Genomic DNA, 19,756 nt, shown 5'->3' on the forward strand with positions numbered 1-19,756 from the left:
TGGCAGAGACACAACAAAAAAAGAGAATTTTAGACCAATATCCCTGATGAACATCGATGCAAAAATCCTCAATAAAATACTGGCAAACCGGATTCAGCAACACATCAAAAAGCTTATCCACCATGATCAAGTGGGCTTCATCCCTGGGATGCAAGGCTGGTTCAACATTCGCAAATCAATAAACATAATCCAGCATATAAACAGAACCAAAGACAAGAACCACATGATTATCTCAATAGATGCAGAAAAGGCTTTTGACAAAATTCAACAGCCCTTCATGCTAAAAACGCTCAATAAATTCGGTATTGATGGAACGTACCTCAAAATAATAAGAGCTATTTATGACAAACCCACAGCCAATATCATACTGAATGGGCAAAAACTGGAAAAATTCCCTTTGAAAACTGGCACAAGACAGGGATGCCCTCTCTCACCACTCCTATTCAACACAGTGTTGGAAGTTCTGGCTAGGGCAATCAGGCAAGAGAAAGAAATCAAGGGTATTCAGTTAGGAAAAGAAGAAGTCAAATTGTCCCTCTTTGCAGATGACATGATTGTATATTTAGAAAACCCCATTGTCTCAGCCCAAAATCTCCTTAAGCTGATAAGCAACTTCAGCAAAGTCTCAGGATACAAAATTTATGTGCAAAAATCACAAGCATTCCTATATACCATTAACAGACAAACAGAGAGCCAAATCATGAATGAACTTCCATTCACAATTGCTTCAAAGAGAATAAAATACCTAGGAATCCAACTTACAAGGGATGTAAAGGACCTCTTCAAGGAGATCTACAAACCACTGCTCAGTGAAATAAAAGAGGACACAAACAAATGGAAGAACACACCATGCTCATGGATAGGAAGAAACAATATCGTGAAAATGGCCATACTACACAAGGTAATTTATAGATTCAATGCCATCCCCATCAAGCTACCAATGACTTTCTTCACAGAATTGGAAAAAACTGCTTTAAAGTTCATATGGAACCAAAAAAGAGCCCGCATCTCCAAGACAATCCTAAGTCAAAAGAACAAAGCTGGAGGCATCATGCTACCTGACTTCAAACTATACTACAAGGCTACAGTAACCAAAACAGCATGGTACTGGTACCAAAACAGAGCTATAGACCAATGGAACAGAACAGAGTCTCCAGAAATAATACCACACATCTACAGCCATCTGATCTTTGACAAACCTGAGAGAAACAAGAAATGGGGAAAGGATTCCCTATTTAATAAATGGTGCTGGGAAAATTGGCTAGCCATAAGTAGAAAGCTGAAACTGGATCCTTTCCTTACTCCTTATACAAAAATTAATTCAAGATGGATTAGAGACTTAAATGTTAGACCTAATACCATAAAAACCCTAGAGGAAAACCTAGGTAGTACCATTCAGGACATAGGCATGTGCAAGGACTTCACGTCTAAAACACCAAAAACAACGGCAGCAAAAGCCAAAATTGACAAATGGGATCTAATTAAACTAAAAAGCTTCTGCACAGCAAAAGAAACTACCATCAGAGTGAGCAGGCAACCTACAGAATGGGAGAAAATTTTTGCAATCTACTCATCTGACAAAGGGCTAATATCCAGAACCTACAAAGAACTCAAACAAATTTACAAGAAAAAAAACAAACAACCCCATCAAAAAGTGGGCAAAGGATATGAACAGACATTTCTCAAAAGAAGACATTCATACAGCCAACAGACACATGAAAAAATGCTCATCATCACTGGCCATCAGAGAAATGCAAATCAAAACCACAATGAGATACCATCTCACACCAGTTAGAATGGCGATCATTAAAAAGTCAGGAAACAACAGGTGCTGGAGAGGATGTGGAGAAATAGGAACACTTTTACACTGTTGGTGGGATTGTAAACTAGTTCAACCATTATGGAAAACAGTATGGCGATTCCTCAAGGATCTAGAACTAGATGTACCATATGACCCAGCCATCCCATTACTGGGTATATACCCAAAGGATTATAATGCTGCTATAAAGACACATGCACACGTATGTTCATTGCGGCACTATTCACAATAGCAAAGACTTGGAATCAACCCAAATGTCCATCAGTGACAGACTGGATTAAGAAAATGTGGCACATATACACCATGGAATACTATGCAGCCATCAAAAAGGATGAGTTTGTGTCCTTCGTAGGGACATGGATGCAGCTGGAAACCATCATTCTTAGCAAACTATCACAAGAACAGAAAACCAAACACCGCATGTTCTCACTCATAGGTGGGAACTGAACAATGAGATCACTTGGACTCCGGAAGGGGGACATCACACACTGGGGCCTATCATGGGGAGGCGGGAGGGGGGAGGGATTGCATTGGGAGTTATACCTGATGTAAATGACGAGTTGTTGGGTGCTGACGAGTTGATGGGTGCAGCACAGCAACATGGCACAAGTATACATATGTAACAAACCTGCACATTATGCACATGTACCCTAGAACTTGAAGTATAATAATAAAAACAAACAAACAAACAAACAAAAAATAGTAAGAGCAGTTGTAGATAATATGGGAACTGGCTGTAGAGTCCTTGTATTTTCTCTGTAAATACAAAACTATTCTACTACATATATTTTTATACATGTATACATATATAAAATAAAATTTAAAAAAAAGAAAAATTATATTTAAAAGAAGCAAATATAATTCTGGATTTGGGAGTTCTGGAAAAAAAAGAGGCATAATCAGATAGAAAAAACATTTGAAGAAATAATGGCCACAAATTTTACAATTTGATAGAAAACATTAGCCTCTACCTTCAAGAACTTTAACACACTATAAGTAGGTAAACTCAAAGAGATCCACCTTAGACAAATTATAATAAAACTATCAAAAGTCAAAGACAAAGGAAAAATGTTGAAATCAGCAAAAGAGAAGTAACTCATCATATACAAGAGATCTCCCATAAGATGAACAGGTAGCTTCTCATCAGAAATCACTGAGCCCAGGGGCAATGGGTTGATTTATTCAAACTGCTGGGAAAATAAACACTATATTAAAAATTCTGTTTCTAGAAAAACTATCCTTAAAAACGTGCAGAAGAAATTAACACATGTCTAAATAAATATTAAGAGTATTTTAACAAACTGTATCATACGAACTATTAAAACGAGCATTTCCGGCTGAAATAACAACAACAACAAGAAGAAAAGAAACAGTGGTAGCAACTCACATCCATACAAAAACATAAAGAGCATCTGTAAAGGTAACTACTTTGGCAAATACAAATAACATTATAAATGCATGTTTTAAAATTACACTTTATGTTCTAGGGTACATGTGCACAGCATGCAGATTTGTTACATACGTATACATGTGCCATGTTGGTGTGCTGCACCCATTAACTAGTCATTTACATCACGTATCTCTCCTAATGCTATCCCTCCCCCATCCCTCTACCCCACAACAGGCTCCGGTGTGTGATGTTCCCCTTCCAGTGTCCAAGTGTTCTCATTGTTCAATTCCCACCTATGAGTGAGAACATGAGGTGTTTGGTTTTCTGTTCTTGTAATAGTCTGCTGAGAATGATGGTTTCCAACTGCATCCATGTCCCTACAAAGGACATGAATTAATCCTTTTTTATGGCTGCATAGTATTCCATGGTGTATATGTGCCACATTTTCCTAATCTAGTCTGTCATTGATGGACATTTGGGTTGGTTCCAAGTCTTTGCTATTGTGAATAGTGCCGCAATAAAAATATGTGTGCATGTGTCTTTCTAGTAGCATGATTTATAATCCTTTGGGTATATACCCAGTAATGGGATGGCTGGGTCAAATGGTATTTCTAGTTCTAGATCCTTGAGGAATTGCCACACTGTCTTCCACAATGGTTGAACTAGTTTACAGTCCCACCAACATTGTAAACGTGTTCCTATTTCTCTACATCCTCTCCAGCACCTGTTGTTTCCTGACTTTTAATGATTGCCATTCTAACTGGTGTGAGATGGTATCTCATTGTGGTTTTGATTTGCATATCTCTGATGGCTAGTGATGATGAGCATTTTTTCATGTGCCTGTTGCTGCATAAATGTCTTCTTTTGACAAGTGTCTGTTCATATCCTTTGCCCACTTTTTGATGGGGTTTTTCTTGTAAATTTGAGTTCTTATAGGTTCTGGATATTAGCCCTTTGTCAGATGAGTAGATTGCAAAAATGTTCTCCCATTCTGTAGGTTGCCTGCTCACTCTGATAGTAGTTTCTTTTGCTGTGCAGAAGCTCTTTAGTTTAATTAGTTCCCATTTGTCTATTTTGGCTTTCATTGCCATTGCTTTTGGTGTTTTAGTCATGAAGTCCTTGCACATGCCTATGTCCTGAATGGCATTGCCTAGGTTTTCTTCTAGGGTTTTTATGGTTTTAGGTCTAACATTTAAGTGTCTAACCTATCTTGAATTAATTTTCATATAAGGTGTAAGGAAAGGATCCAGTTTCAGCTTTCTACTTATGGCTAGCCAGTTTTCCCAGCACCATTTATTAAATAGGGAATCCTTTCCCCATTTCTTGTTTTTGTCAGGTTTGTCAAAGATCGGATGGTTGCAGATGTGTGGCATTATTTCTGAGGGCTCTGTTCTGTTCCATTGGTCTATATCTCTGTTTTGATACCAGTAACATGCTGTTTTGGTTACTGTAGCCTCGTAGTATAGTTTGAAGTCAGGTAGCGTGATGCCTCCAGCTTTGTTCTTTTGGCTTAGGATTGTCTTGGCAATGCGGGCTCTTTTTTGGTTCCATATGAACTTTAAAGCAGTTTTTTCCAGTTCTGTGAAGAAAGTCGTTGGTAGCTTAATGGGGATGGCATTGAATCTATAAATTACCTTGGGCAGTATGGCCATTTTCACAATATTGATTCTTCCTATCCATGAGCATGGAATATTCTTCCATTTGTTTGTGTCCTCTTTTATTTCGTTGAGCAGTGGTTTGTAGATCTCCTTGAAGAGGTCCTTTACATCCCTTGTAAGTTGGATTCCTAGGTATTTTATTCTCTTTGAAGCAATTGTGAATGGGAGTTCACTCATGATTTGGCTCTCTGTTTGTCTGTTACTGGTGTATAAGAATGCTTGTGATTTTTGCACATTATTTTTGAATCCCAAGATTTTGCTGAAGTTGCTTATCAGCTTTTAAGGAGATTTTGGGCTGAGACAATGGGGTTTTCTAAATATACCATCATGTCATCTGCAAACAGGGACAATTTGACTTCCTTTTTTCTTAATTGAATACCCTTGATTTCTTTCTCTTGCCTGATTGCCCTGGCCAGAACTTCCAACACTATGTTGAATAGGAGTGGTGAGAGAGGGCATCCCTGTCTTGTGTCAGTTTTCAAGGGGAAAGGTTCCTTTTTTTTCCCATTCAGTATGATATTGGCTGTGGGTTTGTCATAAATAGCTCTTATTATTTTGAGATACATTCCATCAATACCGAATTTATTGAGATTTTTTAGCATGAAAGGCTGCTGAATTTGTCAACGACTTTTTCTGCATCTATTGAGATAAGTATGTGGTTTTTGTCTTTGGTTCTGTTTATATGCTGGATAATGTTTATTGATTTGTGTATATTGAACCGGCCTTGCATCCCAGGGATGAAGCCCACTTGATCATGTTGGATCTTTTTGATGTGTTGCTGGATTCAGTTTGCCAGTGTTTTATTGAGGATTTTTGCACCAGTGTTCATCAGGGATATTGGTCTAAAATTCTCTTTTTTTGTTGTGTCTCTGCCAGGCTTTGGTATAAATGCATTTTTATTTGTAGTTCTATTTTCCTATTTTTTAAGACATCTGCATAAACAATAATTATAAAACCTTTTTGCTGGTGTTATAAAGAAGTAATTTGTATGATAATGGCATGAGAGGGGATAGGGAAATACTATATTTTGGCAAAGTTTCAAACAATATAGAAATAAAGTTGATGTTAATCCACCCTAGATAATTTGAAGATAAGATGTGTATTGTAATTCTCTGGGAAAGCCCAAAGAAAATAACTCAAAAATGTAGTATACATAAAGGATATTAATATACTAGAGAATACCTAGATAGCAGTAATGGGGAAATTTATAAATTGCATGAGTCGTATGGAAAATGAAAAGCAAGATGACAGATGTAAAACCCACTTTATTAATGATAACATTAAATAAAAATTGACTAAACACTCCATCAAGAGACTGTCAAAATAAATTGAAAAAAACCTTAATTGAACTATATTTTATGTACAACGAACACACTTTTAAAACATAAATAGGGTGAAAATAAAAGATTAAAAAAGGTATACCATGCAAAATGTAGTCAAAAGAGAGTAAAGAGGCTATGCTAATATTAGACAAAATAGTGTTTCAGCAAAAATTTGTTAAAGAAAATTAGAGACATTTTGTAATGAAAATGTCAATACATTCAGAAGACATAAACGTTGTAAACATACATGCATCCAACAACAAGGCCAATAAAATTTATCAGTCAACAATAGTCAGGATTGGAGAGAAATAAACAATTCACAAATAATAATTAGAGACTTCCATACCCTACTTTTAACAATTGATAGAAAAAGGAAGCATATTATCAATAAGGAAATAGAACATAAAAATAATAATGTATGTCTGGTAGGTAGAATAATGGATTCTTGAAGATGTACACATGCTAAACCCCAGAATCACTGTTTTTATTATGTTACATGACAAAGGGGAATTATGGTTGAAGATCAAATTAAGATTGCTAATCAGTTTACTTTAAGATAAAGAAGCTATCCTGGATTAGACACATAGGCCAAATATAATGTATTAGTTAGTTCTCACATTGCTATAAAGAAATATCTCACACTGGGTAATTTATAAGGAAAAGGGTTTTAATTGACTCATGGTTCCACAGGCTGGGGAGGATTTGGGAAATTTACAATCCTGACAGACAGTGAAGGGGAAGCAGGCACATCTTACATGGCCAAAGCAGGAGAAAGAGTGTTGTGGGGAGGTACTACACACTTTTTAAACAACCAGATCTCGTAATATCACACTATCAGGCTGACAGCCCCAAAGGGGAAATCCACTCCCAAAATCCCATCATCTCCTACCAGGCCCCACCTCCAATACTGGGGATTACAATTTGACATGAGATTTGGGCGAGGACACAGACCCAAACCATATTATTCAACACTGACCCCTACCAAATCCCACGTTCTACTCACATTGCAAAATATCATCATGCCTTCCCAGGAGTTTCCCCAAGTCTTAACTCATTCCTGCATTAACTCAAAAGTCCCAAGTGCCATCTGAGACAAAGCTAATCCCTTTTACCTATGAGTGCGTGAAATAAATAAATAAATAAATATGTGTGTGTATATATATATATATATATATATATATATATATTTCATTACTTCTAAGATACAATGAAGGTATAGGCATTGGGTAAATACTCCCTTTCCAAAAGAGAGAAATCAGCCAAAAGAAAGAGGCTACAGACCCCACACAAGTCCAAAACCCACCAGGGTAGTCATTAAATTTTAAATCTCCAAAACAATCTATTTTGATTGCATGTCTCACATGCAGTGTACACTGGTGAAAGCAATGGGCTCCCAAGGCCTTAGGCAGCTCCACTTCTGTGGCACAGCAGGGCTCAGTCCCCATAGCTGTTCTCAAGGGCTGGTATTAAGTGCCTGTGACTTCTCCAGGTGCAAGATACAAGCTGTTGGTGTATCTACCATTCTGGGGTCTGCAGGATGGTGGCCCTATTCTCACAGCTCCACTAAGCAGTGCTCCACAGAGAACTCTTTGTGGGGGCTCCAAACCCACATTTCCCCTCCACATTGCCCTAGAAAAGGTTCTCCATGAGGGCTCCACCCCTTCAGTAGGCTTCCTCCTGGACATCCAGGCTATTCCATACATCTTCTAAAATTAGGTAGAGGCTCCCAAGCCTCAACTCTTACACCCTGTACACCTGCAGACTTAAATCCAAATGGAAGCCAGTGAGGTTTACAGCTTTAACCCTCTAAAGCAGCAGCTCAAGTACCTGGGCCCCTTTGAGCCATGGCTGTAGCTGAAGCAGATGGGATGCAGGCAGCAGTGTCCTGAAGCAGTGCAGGGCAGTGGGGCCCCGGTCCTGACCTATGAAACCATTTTCCCTCTCTAGGCTTGTTGGCCTGTGAGGAGAGGGGCTACTGTGAAGGTCTCTGAAATACCTTCAGGGCCTGGTTTCCATTTTCTTGGCTTTTAGTACTTGCCTTCCTTCTGGCTACACATATTTTTGCAGCTGGCTTTAATTTCTTCCCAGAAAATGAGTTTTGTTTTTTTTTTTCCTACCGCATAGCCAGGCTGCAAATTTTCTAAACATTTGTACTCTGCTTCCCTTTTAAATATAAATTCCAGTTTCAGGTCACTCAGTTTGCTGACGCATATGAGCATAAGCTCTAGAAGCTACCAGGCCATTTAGTGAGTGCTTTGCTGCTTAGAAATTTCTTTCTTCAGATGCCCTAAATCATTTCTCTCAAGTTCAAAGTTCCACAGATCACTAGAACAGAGAAACAATGCTGCCAGTGTCTTTGCTAAAACATAGAAAGCATGATGTTTACTCCAGTTACCAGTAAGTTCCTCATTTTCATCTGAGTCGTCCTCAGAGTGGACTTCACTGTCCATCTCGCTATCAGCATTTGGGTCATAACCATTCAACAAGTCTCTAGAAAGCTCAAAATTTTTGCTTACCTTCCTTCCTTCTTCTGAGCCCTCCAAACTGTTTCAACCTCTTCCCATTACCCAGCTCTAAAGTCACTTTCACATTTTCAGGTATCTTTATAGCACCGCCCTACTCCTGGTACCAATTTTCTGTATTACTCAGTTCTCACATTGCTATTAAAATATCTGAGACTGAGACTGGGTAATTTATAAAGACAAGAGGTTTAATTGGCTCACAGTTCCACAGGCTATACAGGAAGCATGGCTGGGGAGGTCTTGGGGCACTTACAATTATGATGGAAGGTGAAGGGAAAGCAGGCATGTCTTAGATGGCAGGAGCGGGGTCGAGAGTGGCAGCAAGTGTTACATACTTTTTGAACAACCAAATCTCAGGACAACTCTCAATCACAAGAACAGTACCGAAGGGGAAACCTGCTCCCATGATCCAAGCACCTCCCACCAGGCTCAACCTCCAACAATGGGGATTACAATTTGACATGAGATTTGGGTGGGGACATAGAAACAAACCATATCATATAATCATAAGGGTCCTTAAAATTGGGTGAGGGTAGTACAATAACAGGTCAGAAGGATATAATGTGAGGATTCTACTTGCCATTGCTGGATTGTCAACACATTGATTTTACTCAAACTCTGACCTTAAAAAATTGTTATATATTTGTGTTGTTTTAAGCCACTGAGTTTGTGGTAATTTGGTATAGCAACTTGGAAAACAAATGTGATAACTAGATCTAAAACATCTATGCAGCACTCCACCCAACAAAGAATACACACTTTCTTATGTACCTGTGAAACATTCTCCAGGCTATAAAATATGTTACATTATGGACAAATCAATTATTGGAAAAGATTAAAATTATTGTATAAAACGTGTTATTCAACCACAATAGAATAAATGTGTAAATCAGTAATATAAAGAAATTTGGAATATCATATATAGGTGGAAAGTAAACAACGGCATTCTAAGTAACCAACAGGTCAACTAATAAAACATAGGTAAACTAGTAAATAATTTTATATGAATAAAATCATATAGTAAAATTTACATAATGTAGTAAAAGCAGCTCTTAGAGGATATTGATGACCCTCAAAACCTGTATTATAAGATCAGAAAGATCTCAACCCATCCACCAAATTTTCCACCCAAAGAAACTAGAAAAATAAAAGCAACTCAGCCAAAGCAAGCAGAAGAAAAGAATAAAGAGTATGATGTAAAAGTGTTGCGCTTTCTTCACAACCTCACCAGTATGTTATTTTTTGACTTTTTAATAATAGCCATTCTGACTGGTGTGAAAAAATATCTCACAGTGGTTTTGATTTGCATTTCTCTAATCAGTTAGTTCAACCATTGTGGAAGACAGTGTGGTAATTCCTCAAAGACCCCAAAACAGAACTTCCACTCAACCTAGTAATTCCATTACTGGAAATATAACCAAAGGAATATAAATCATTCCATTGTGAAGACACATGAACACGTATGTTCATTGCAGCACTATTCACAATAGCAAAGACACAGCATCAACCCAAATGCCCATTGGTGATAGACTGGATAAAGAATATGTGGTACATATATGCCATGGAATAGTATGCAGCCATGAAAAGAATGAGATCATGTCCTTTCCAGGGACATGGATGGAGCTGCAGGCCATTATGTTTTGAAAACTAACACAAGAACAGAAAACCAAGTATCACATGTTCTCATATGTGGGAACTAAGTGATAAAGACATGGACACATAGAGGGGAACAACACACACTGGGGCCTTTCAGAGGGTGGAGAGTGGGAGGAGGGAGAGGATCAGGAAAAACAACTAATGGATACTAGACTTAATACCCGGGTGATGAAATAATCTGTAGAAACAACCTTCATGACTTATGTTTACTATGTACAAACCTGCACATCTTGCACATATATCCCTCGACTTAAAATCAAAGTTAACAAAAAAGTACAAAGAAAAATAAATGAAATAAAGAATAAAAGCACTAGAGAAATAATACCAAGAAGCTGTTTTGTAATAGATTTTCTAAGAAATAAAGAGAAAACCTCATATTATTGAAATGATGAAAGGCAGAACATGAATGCCGACCTTATAAAAATGCATTAGATTGTAATATAATACTATAAACACTTGCTTGAAAAAAAACTTCAGGCTGTGCATGGTGGCTCACGCCTGTAATCCCAGCACTTTGGGAGTCTGAGGTGGGTGGATCATGAGGTCAGGAGTTCAAGACCAGCCTGCCCAACATAGTGAAACCCCGTCTCTGCTAAAAATACAAAATATTAGCCAGGTGTGGTGGCGGGCACCTGTAATCCAAGCTACTCAGGAGACTGAGGCAGGAGAATCGTTTGAACCCAGGAGGCAGAGGTTGCAGTGAGCACAGATCACGCCATTGTACTTCAGCCTGGGCGACAGTACAAGACTCCATCTCAAAAAATAATAATAATTTTCAACCCAAAATGAAATGGACAATTCCACAATAGATATAAACTACTGAAACTGAATGAAGAAGTTATAAAGCTGAATAAGCTTATAATAAATACAAAATAATTTTGTAATTAAAAAGTGCTTTGCACAAACTATGGCCAGGCCAGATGGTTTTACTGGTGAATTCTATTCAACATTTAAAGAACACACAATAGCATACCTTCTTAACTATTGCAAAAAAGGGAAATTCTAAACTCATTCTAAGAGGTAAGTATTATTCCAATAGCAAAACCAGAAAAAGGCATAGAAGAAAACTCCACACCAACATTCCTTGTGAATATAGACATAAAAATTCTCAACAAAACGCTAGCAATAGAATCATTAACATAAAATAGATTATACACCGTGGCCAAGTGAAATTTTTCTCAAGAATGTCTCGCCATGTTAAAATTAACCAATATACTCTATAGAATAAAAGTCTTAAGATACTTACAACTCCAGTATCTTATCAATACACATAGAAAAATCATTCAGAAAAAGCCAACAAATTTTCATGTGAAAACACTCAACACATTAGGAATAAAAGGAAAACTCCTCAACCTGTTTAAGGGTATTTAAGAAAAATGCACAGATAACATCATACTTAATGGTGAAATATTACATATTTGCCCCCTAAAGTGAGGATAAAGACAAGATGCCCACTCTTCCCAGTTATATTCAACATTGTATTGGAGGTTCTAGCTGGATCATTAGGTTAGAATAGGAAAGAACAAGGTAAGTCAGATCAGAAAGGAACAATTCAATTGTCTCACTTCACAGACGGCATGACATTTGATGTAGAAAAATCTAAGAACACAAAAAATTACTGTGAGAAGTATTAAACACATTCAGAAAGGTTGTGCAATAACATTTTCATAAATGAAAGTTAATTGTATGTCTATAAATTGTTAGTGAAAATTATAAAAATGCAATGAGAACACAATTGTATTTCAATATAATTATAAATAAAAGATAAATAGGAATAAATTTAACAAGAGAGGTGCAAGCCTTCGACACTGAAAACGATAGCGTATTGTTGAAAGAAATTAAAATCTACTAAAAAGGCAACACATTCCACATTCATAAATTAAAGTACTTAATATTGTTAAGATGACAGTACTCCCAAAATCATCTACAGCATCAATGCAAGCATTAATAAAATCATAACTTCTTTTCTAGCATGAAATAAGCTGACCTTGAAATTTATATAAAATTGCAAGGGATTCAGACAACTCAAAACACCTTTAATAAAAAGAAACAATAAAGTCAGTGGGCTCACACTTTCTTATTTCAGAACTCACTACAAACTAGCAAACTACATTAATCAAGATACTGTAATACTACTATAAGGATGGGCATATTGATCAATGGAAGGTAATTGAAAAGTTCAAGAGACTATACATTTATTATAAACTGTATTTGACAAGGTACAACATAATTTAGTGGTGAGGAATAAGAAAAAACACTGGTAGGACCAATGGAGAGGTATGTGCAAAAAAAAAAAAAAAGACCCGGTTCTCACATCGTATATTAATATCAACACAAAGTGAATTATAGACCTATACATGAAAGCCAAAACCATAAAACACATGGAAGAAAATGTAAATTTAGTGACCCTGAGCTATGTAATGCCTTTTAGAGTATAAGTGATAAAAACAATAGATCAATTGGACTTTAGCAAGCTTAAAAAATTTGTATTTAAAGGACACAATAGAGTGAAAAATCAACTGATGAAATGGGAAAAAATATTTATAATAATATATCTAAGGGAATTACATTCAGAATGTATATTTTTAAGTCTTACAATTCAAAATTTAAAAGATAAATTAATAATGGGTAAAATATTTGAATAGTCATTTTTCCAAAGAAGATATACAGATGGTCAATAAATACATGAAAAATGCTAAGCCTCATTCATCATTAGGGAAATATAAATCAAAACCATAATAAAATACTTTTTCATACCCACTAGTATGGCTAAATTTTAAAAAGAACAATAAAAATAAGTGTTGGCAAGGATGTAAACAAACTAAAACCTCATATAATGCTAGTGGAATTTTAAAATGATACAATCCTTAAGAAAACAGTTAAACAGTTTCTCAAAATATTATATATAGAGTTTCCATATAACACAGTAATTTTATGCTTAGGTATATAAACCCAAGAGAAAAAAATGTATTTTCACACAAACACCTGTGCACAAATATTCATAGCAGCATTACTTTTAACAGCAAAAAAGGGTTAACCATCCAATGTCCACCAAGCAGTGGATGGATAAACAAAATGTGCCTTATCTATATAATAGAACACATTATTTAGCAATAAAAGGAAATCAGGTACTGACATATTCAAAACAGTTTTACCCAGAATACATGTAAAAACAGCAGTTATAAATGACTAAATATTTTATAATTCCATGTATATGAAATGTCCAGAAAAGACAAATGCATACGGAAAGCCAGTAGATTAGTCTACTAAAGTTAGGGGATGGGGGAATGAGAAGCTTAACCATCCAGAGGGCCTTCCAAAGACAAGTCACCAATGTCTAACTGAAGCAGTCCAGTACTTCTGCTTCATGGCTCTGTTCTTTTCTATCCCTTCATGAAATTTGCTGATAGAACTAGATTTTAGAATTTCTTTAGTAGGAATGTCTATTATTTAGGGCAAGTATATCAACTGGCTGCTATCGAAGTTTCAGACATGCAGTGGATTCTCTAACCACTGGGAGTTTAAGGGTGCCTACTCCCATTCATTAGAAAATTAATGTATAACTTTTGACTCCCCCAAACTTTCTTAATAGCCTACTGTTGAAGCTTTACTGACACATAGTCAATTAACCATATTTTGTATGTCGTATGTATGTATACAAATATATACTGCATTTTTATAATAAAGGAAGCTAGAGAAAGAGAATGTTGTTAAAATATATTCATTAAATGGATGTGGATCACCATAAAGGTGAATAGATTGAAGAAAATGAGGAAGAAGAGGGGTTGGTCTTGCTGTCTCAGAGGTGTCAGAGGTGGAAGAAAATCTTCATATATGTGAAACTGTGTGGTTCAAACCCGTGTGTGTATATATATACACACACACACACACATATACATACACACATATATATGGAAGTTTGTTGCTCTCTCATTAAACTATTTTAACATTTCCTAAGGAAATTATTTGCACATTTCATCTCAAGCCATAAACAACTTATTTTTCGTTGTTCATGTGACACTTCGTTTATTTCAGCTGTGATGTTTTTACAATTCCCCATTTAAGGGAATATTACTTGCCAGACATTTATCTGTGACATACTTCTACCCATCATTTTGTTAATTATTTAAATCAAGTTCAATATCCAATTTGGTTACTTCTTAAGGCCAAATCCTGCCTGATCCCTTTTTAAAGTCACGAGTTTGGCTCTCTTGTCAATAACAGGGGTTATACATGAGCGAGTATGACTAATACCTAAATAACACTTTCAGATTTCATCTAAGGGAGTTAGATGAAAGGATTGTTGATATTTGAGAGAAGCAGCCAAATGATTCCACTGACTAGGAAATTAATAACAATGATAAAGAAGCAAAATCTCCAAATCATTCAAAGATTCTAAACTTACTTTTCAGTTACTTGAATCGACCATGTTATTTTCCAAGTAAAGAGAAAGTGTAACTATAAGAATGTGAGCCTCTGATATTGTGCATAAATTTTGTTCTGTTTTTCAACTTTTCTTTTAGATTCAGGGTCCATGTTTAAGTTTGTTAACTGGGTATATTGCACGATGCTGAAGTTCAGAATACGAATCATCCTGTCACCCAGGTACTGAGCATAGTACACAAGAGTTAGTTTTTCAACCGTTACCCTCCTCCCTGTCTACCCCTTCTAGTAGTCCCCAGTGTCTACGGTTGTTATCTTTATGTCCATCAGTACCAATGTTTAACTCTCATTTTTAAGTGAGAATATGTGGCATTTGTTTTTCTGTTCCTGTGTTAATTTGCTTAGGATAATGGGTATCAGGTCTATCCACGGGTAAACAACTATTTTTTGGAAAGAGTTCTTTTATTTCTCAGCAGGAACAGAATAAAAGGCAATATATTTTTAATTAGGAAAACATGCAAACTACAATTTAGACTTCCAAAATAGGCATAATGTTATGAAATCATGAGATAAAGAAAAATATGCCGAAAAGACTCCCTTTCTTTTTTAAGTAATTATAAGATCTATAATGGAGATTGATGGTGAAATGTATCTGGAGGTTATACTTTTAAATTGCCAGATTAAAAGTGGTTATAGAATACTTTTAAAATCTAGATGTATTTGGAGCTCATTTGCCCAGCCGATTTTCATCATAATAGGATATCAAAAGTGAGTGCAGGGGAAGAAAGGGCCCATTACAGAGAGGTCACCTGATCCAGCCCTAGTGACAATACTGTATTGTTCCCTTTAGCACTGTCTGGAGGGCTTTGTCCAATCTCATTTGAAATTTGCACACATTTCACCTTCCTCATTATTTTTAGCTTGAATACCTATTTTCTAATGGCAGTAATGAGTAGTCTGCCAACACATTCATCTTCCTCTAAAGAGTAAAATAGCAGTCTTTTAGCATGTGGGGCAAAGAGCGGAATTGGTTCACAGTTTCTAGGTGATAAATGAGCAGCTAAAGTTGTACATCTATTTTTGAGTAGAACTCAACTCTCTGAGACAAGCATTATTTTAATGCAGTGAAGAAAACAAAGAGGAGATTCTGAAAGCTAGATAGCATGTTGTTTGAGCTATTTCAGATAGCACTGAGGATACCTTGGAACCACAGGCACCTGCATCTCTCCTCTGGTTTTCAAATGTGGAAAACATGGAGAAAACTACCTTTACTTGAGAGATTGCACTAATATTTGTTATGTTTCAATGTTTGAAACCATTGCTTTAAAATAAGATATCAGCTAGTGCTAGGATTCACTATTATGAATTAAATCAAAAATTTCCAGCTTTCTTCATTAGTAATTATATCACAGAGATATCAAAACCTAGAAAAATGTAAAAGTCTAACACAATGTCTCTCACTATTTCTTCATAAAGGCCAGCTATAGCTAAGGCATCTTTTGTACTTATTATTATTTTTTATCATTTGATGGTTTCTTCTGCAGCCTCCCAGCAAGAGCCTCTTGGTTCTACCAGCACCTTTTGATTTCACACTACCATTTTCTCACGACTCAAGTGAGCACTACCATCTGCCAAGGGGATGGGTCCCTGCTAACCACAGCACTGCAGTAGGCACAGGAAGAAGCGAGGTACAGAGAGGTGAGAAGAAAGTTCTGGATAAAGGCACAGATGTTGCTGAGTCCTCCTTTAGGAGTATTTTAGACAACATCTTCCACAGACAGGACTTATCTCAAATAGCTATTATAATCTGAGGATAAACAACTTGGATAACTCAAATCCTGCATGAATTAATGTTAAAGATCAAGGAGGAGAGAGATATATTAAGATATAATATTAATACGTTAATATTAATAGTTTATGTGATGGACCCAATTGAATGCATCTACAAGAAAAAATAAATTTTTAAGGAAAGGAAGAGAAATTGATGTCTAGCATTAGACTAATAAGGTCTGATAGCCATTGTGAATCCAACATCAAATGTATCAAAGCATCATACTGTACCACATAAATATACACATTTATTATGTGTCAGTGATGAATAACTTTTTGCTCCTAACTTCAGTTGAATATGGGTTATTGTTAACAACCAGGAAAGATTAGGCACATGGACACATTGAAAGGTAAGGAAAGCAGAAAAAAAGGAGCACTGTTAATAAGCTCCTTTGTAAAATGGCTTTATGTTTTTTCTCTTCTCCTTTAGACAGCATCTCTTATCTGGAGACTGACTGCTCTCCGTGAAAAAAGGGGTACTGCTAATAGGCTCTCACCTCGCAGACTGAATACCAGGCCACCACACAAGAACTGAAGAGGCCAGGCTCTTCCCCATTCTCCTAGTGTGCAGGTGAGCCCCTAGTCTGCCAGGTGGGCCCCTCGTCCATTGCAGGCATGTGCAGACAAGACCCTGGGCAGGTTCCCTCGTCTGCACAAAAGCATCTGATGTAAACACTTGTGGGGCGAGTTGGAGATTCTCTGGGGACCCTCCTTCATCTGCCTTCCGCATCTATCACTAGTGTTACCTCAAAAACAATATAAAACTCTCTTCAGTAAGGTTGTCATACATAACAAAATGTAGTCAAAATGTTCACTCATAACTGTCTTCATTCCCTTCTCCTTACAGTTATTTAGAAAACAATATTTGTATCCTAATGCCTATTGAACTCAAGCTAGAAAAACATTAAGAGTGAAAGACTGAAAAATGAAATGATTTCAGTCAAAGGAGAGGGGGGAAATGAGACTTTAATGAATGTAAATATGTTAGGGTTTCGGTTTGTATTCTAGAAACAAGCCAGACAGTTTTCTATTGTGCCTATATATTATATAAAGGGCTCCAAAATATGCCTAAGGTACTAAATGGTCTTTTAAAATATAACAATAAAAAAACATTTTTTTGTGGCTGGAACAACCACTCAGGTAAATAAGATTTTATTTACCTGGAGACACACTCCAATAACAAAAGATGTTCCTTAAACTGTCTCTATGGGAATTAATTTGGAGGAGGAGGAAGAAATGAGTAGTCTTAAAAGAAGAACAGGAGGGAGACAGGATAATTGGGGGAATATAAATAGCAGGAAAAACAAAATAGGCACTTTGGAGCACTACCCTTGATAGGTATCAACTCTGACTATTTCTGTGTCACCCTACCTACCCAAGATTCAAATTCCTGGGAAAGAATCAGGAGATTTCAGATTTGGTTGGGGGATTACAGGGAGGCTCGACTGACAGTCTCACCAAGACTCAGAGAAGAAGAGAGTTGTACCTCAAAGGAAATTTTTAAAACTTGTTAGCAATAGCTGGAGGAAAGGATGCTGTACAAACTCAGTTTCAGATGTTCATTACACATAGTTACAGCACGAAACTATTACTAGTGACTACTTAATAATATCCACATGTATAATGCCCTTTGTGGCAGGTTCTGTCTTAAGACTTACTGATATTAACTCATTTAACCCTCACAAAAATTTTCTTTATTCCTCTTTTGCAGATAAAGACACACATATTTAGAGAGGAAGAGTTGATTCCAAGTTACACAGCTATGTAGTGGCAGAAACAAAATTTGAGTCCAGGATACCTGGCCCCAGAATCTACAAGCTAACCCCCTGCTTCACATGGCTTCTCAAATACATGCTGCCTGAAAATAGAGCAGCCAGTCTCCAGCTAAGAAATGCCATGTAAAGGAGAAGAGAAAAAATGTAAAGCCATTAAACTATTTCATTATACGACTTTATTGCATTTATTGAAAGAGTGTTTGAACTTTCATTTCATGAATCAGAACCCAGTTCTTGGCCTCAATTTCATGAAAGCTTGGAAGATTAAAAATCTCACTTTTATACATGAAAGTTAAGTTCTTAACGATTCAGGGCATATAATTGAGGTTTGGAGTTTTTCAAAAGTCCACTATCTTCTCCTTCAAAAATCAGAGACTTCAGTGCCTAAATGTTATCAAAAGATTCCTTTTGTTATTTATTCAAAGATTAGAATTTCTTGAAGTAGGTGAGATCACTAACACCATGTCATTTCAGGTCCCTCATCACAATATTGAATAGAATCATATAATTGGAAGCTTAGCCAAGCATAACAGGCATTAACAGGTGATGGTACAATCGGATACCACTCTTATCTTCTTGCTTGCAAACCCAGGCCATTTCACACTGGAAAGGATTTATAGTCTCAGAAGGCACAAATAAAAAGCAGCCTGTGAAAAGACAGTCTTCACAAAAGCAGGGATATCAATACCCTCTAGCAACTGCAGTGATAAGCAGACTTCAATTTACCCAGGGCCTATGCTGGGCGAAAAAGCAGATGATGTCAAATAATAGCTTTTCATTGGACTGGCCTCTAGAACAGGCAAATAGCAAAGCTTATGAAAAAAAAATAATTTGTGACTAACCATTAAACATTACCTACATCAATTATCCATTAACGCTCATTTGCTAGCAATGAAATTTTGCTATAAAATGGGACCTGTATTTTGAAGACTCCACTCCCAAATCTGTGGCTTTAAATGAAATAAATCACTGATACACTGATGCAGAAGCTTAATATTAACTAAAAATAACTTCATGATTTTCTCAAAAACTATTCATCATCAACTTTTATGATCATCTTATTTTCCTATTACATATCCTATTAGTAGTAGAAAGTGTAGTAGAGTCTTAGAAAATTCATACTTAGATAAGTATTAGAAAGCCATTTGTGGCAAGATACCTCATCAAAGTTACTGCCATATAAAGGAAAGCCACTAATCAACATCCATTTGCAGATTCAGCAAATGTCAATGCAGAGAAAAGTCTAAGAGAGTTACTATGGGGAAGAGACAATTGACTGAATTGTAGTCCAATTTTAGGGTAAAGTTTTCTGGTCCAATTAAACAGAGAGAGATGCCAAGGTATTATGGTTTATTTCTATATTATTTACCTTATATGACAAACTTCTTTGAGATGAAGATT

At 36.4% G+C, this 19,756-nt stretch overlaps 1 long non-coding RNA gene across 1 annotated transcript in view; it reads left to right on the forward strand.

Annotated features, from left to right (window-relative positions):
- LOC144331024 (uncharacterized) overlaps window positions 1–18,526 on the forward strand; it is a 134,070-nt gene extending 115,544 nt beyond the window's left edge. The window contains exons 4-5 of the long non-coding RNA XR_013397859.1: window positions 17,015–17,151; window positions 18,292–18,526. This is a non-coding gene — a long non-coding RNA (uncharacterized LOC144331024). The remainder of the gene's footprint in view (window positions 1–17,014; window positions 17,152–18,291) is intronic.
- The last annotated feature ends 1,230 nt before the right edge of the window (window positions 18,527–19,756 follow it).

The sequence above is a fragment of the Macaca mulatta genome, chromosome 9 (assembly GCF_049350105.2).
Source record: "Macaca mulatta isolate MMU2019108-1 chromosome 9, T2T-MMU8v2.0, whole genome shotgun sequence".
Taxonomy (NCBI): domain Eukaryota; kingdom Metazoa; phylum Chordata; class Mammalia; order Primates; family Cercopithecidae; genus Macaca; species Macaca mulatta.